The 2,928-nt window shown below is 40.9% G+C and overlaps 1 long non-coding RNA gene across 1 annotated transcript; it reads right to left on the reverse strand.

The window, feature by feature from the left end:
• On the reverse strand, positions 1-794 carry LOC139837713 (uncharacterized). The gene is made up of 2 exons (XR_011754346.1): positions 547-794; positions 1-448 (listed from the first exon to the last, which is right to left on the reverse strand). It is a non-coding gene; the product is annotated as an uncharacterized lncRNA (long non-coding RNA).
• Between the last annotated feature and the right edge of the window lie 2,134 nt (positions 795-2,928).

Raw genomic sequence — 2,928 nt, forward strand, 5'->3', positions numbered from 1 at the left:
TAAAAAGAGAATTGGCTATATCCAGCAAAGTGGTCCATTAACAATTATTCATGCCTTACAAGCAAACTTCATATAACTTACCTATTATACCACTTCATTACAACACACAACTTACATGATCTGATAATATTCCACTGCATGTCAATTACAAGAGCTAAAACATCATAGTAATAATAAATCTTCTTCAACCCAGAAGTAGCTTCTTCTACATCCACTCATACTGTAGCAATACAGTGGTGGATGTGATGTGCAGCTGCGAGCTCCTCTCTGTCCCGGATGGTGGATGCGAGCCTCCACGACGAGTACGGAGTGGATGGAGACCTCATCCTTCCACATGCAAGTGCAAGAACTGGCTCTTTACTCTTGAGATCTTCGGTGCAGATTTTAGGTTTCCCTTGTGTACAGACTCTTCACCAGCACTTCTGCTCGTGCTCCTCCCTTGGTAAAACTGTGGCCACATCAAAAACAATGATGGTGAAGATCTTCTCATACCCCTCCGTAAGCGGAGGCACGATCGTAAAATCACCAAATCTGACGTGTACGTACAGCCCTATAGAGACCCGTATGGTGCGCGTTGTCTTACACAAGCAAATCCCGTACGTATGACATACTTGTACCGTCCCGTGTGTTCCTGACGCAATGTTTACTGAAAAAGTACCACATATAAAAGGGTATAGATACGACATCTATACAAACGGGTATACATGGAATGGGTATAAATTTCGGCAGACTAAAGTAGGAAAATAAACTAAATATGACCTCTCAACTTATGTTAGGGGGGAGCGCTGGAGCAGGGCTCCTTCACCAGAGGTGGCAAGCACGATACCTGAGGCAAAATCAACATTTGGAAGCTGCCAAAAAAAAACTCCATGTTTCTCCAACAAGTTTTAGGTAGAGGGTAAATTAGCACCGTATATATCAGGCTTAGACTATTTCATGTGTATCCCACAAATAACTTAGTTCAAACAAAAATTGTCAAGCAACTTCTAACCATGGATGTGCCTAGTACCAAGAGTAACCCTTAAAGACAGACATCAGAGAAAGCTTTTTAGATACCTGTGAACATGAACAATTAATCAAGTTCTTTTAATCTGCAGAATAAAGAGCGATGCCAACCATTTGCAGAGACTCATCAAATTCATTTAGTGTAAACTGGCGGTTATTTAGCTCTCGTATTCTTACTTTTATTAATCCAAAAGTTATTTACATCCTCCCTGGAATCTAACCGTGAAGATGACACTCAATCTGTTTTGTGGATGAAAATTAGAGCACTAAGAAGTATCACTGGTCTTGTATTGCCTGGAGACAAGTACAAAATGATTAAATAGTCGAGAAAATGTGGAAATAGGTTTACACCGAGAAGCTTCAATTCCAGGCCTTTAAAAGGACGTATTTAATCGTGCATTGGCATCATCTGTGCAAGCTTCGCTGGAGGTCACAATTTCGCATATCCTAGAACACATAGTTGTACATGATGATTGTAGTCTTGGGTTAGGTGCACTTGAGGAAATCTGGTCAACCTCGTTCACGATATTTGAGGCAAGTGTTGAGTAATTGTATGGAGAATATTTGCAGATCAGCTTTATGGACTAAACAACAGATCTAACAACCTAGAAATAGAGAAGAGAAGACAGGTTGTGAGGCCACCTCACACTCACCGTTTCTGGGAGGATGGAGGCGGTGCGGAGGTGTCCGGTCGACAGAGACGTTGGGGCGGAGGCGGACGTGCGTCTTGTCACCTCTGTTTCTCGCTGCCGCTACCATCCATCCCCAAGAAATGTGTGACAGTCGCAACGGACACTCTCCTTGATGCAGACCCACTTCTCTACCGTTCCTTCTTGAATATTTTACAAGTTGGACTTCCAACCAGACAAGAGGTGTCACCTGCATGGAAAAGATGAGACAAAACAGTAAATACCAAGTACATAGAAGTCTCTCACAGTTGTAAAGAACAATCACGAATAAAACAAGAGTGTTGATCATGTATGCCATTGGATCAAAAGCTCCATGGAGGTATTAATGATATATTCCTATATTCTCAAATATGGCCAAGCGGGCACAACATATGCCTCCTAAAGAAGCTAGTCATTCAACGCAAAAAATTTAAGGCATCCCACCGTTGCAAAATATTTCAGCATTACTGGAGGCTCTAAAGGGAAGACAATAGACCTTCCCTTTGCAAAAAAAAATACAATTGAGAGAATACCAGACTAACCTGCACCATTATGGGTTAGACCGTCAAACGAAGAATATCCTCAGTTCCAAGCCTCGGTGATGGAAATTAAGAATAGTCACAAAAATGTGTATCTCCATTACGATTCCTCGTTCCCCATGATAGGAGTATAGGGAGCATTTGGAAAGGATGAACTAAAGTAAGACACCAAGACAAATAACTCTCAGCTTATTCTTACGGTGGTCATACACAAAACGCTGCTAGGATAGTCGACCGCCGAGGCATGGGCCAAAGAGCCTGAAGTATCACAAGAACGAGATATTCGAGACATTGATATTCCTCTTTGTTTTCTCGTGTTAACAAAATCCTTGCCCTCTTGTCCCTGCGCATATAAATATCGCGCAATGAAGCATAACTAACCGTGATAAACCATGTTAACACTGGATAAAATATTAGATTGAATCAAAGAGAAAATGGATCTATTTAAACAACTTTCTTTTCTGTAGAACAATGAGAGCGGTAAAATATATACACAGGAACACTCCGAAAGACATATGACCCTATCATATTCATCTTGTCATATCCTAGAGCCAATACATGCATGTTGAAACATGTTGACAGAGTTACATATTCATTTACCAAATGCAAACAATACCATTAGCACATAAGAAGAAATGCCATTCAACAAGACTGCTATTTTCAATTGTACATCGAAGTTCTCCTTTTACGGTAGGACACACAAAGAAAAGCAAACC

This window comes from Lolium perenne, chromosome 3, assembly GCF_019359855.2.
Source record: "Lolium perenne isolate Kyuss_39 chromosome 3, Kyuss_2.0, whole genome shotgun sequence".
In the NCBI taxonomy this organism is placed as follows: domain Eukaryota; kingdom Viridiplantae; phylum Streptophyta; class Magnoliopsida; order Poales; family Poaceae; genus Lolium; species Lolium perenne.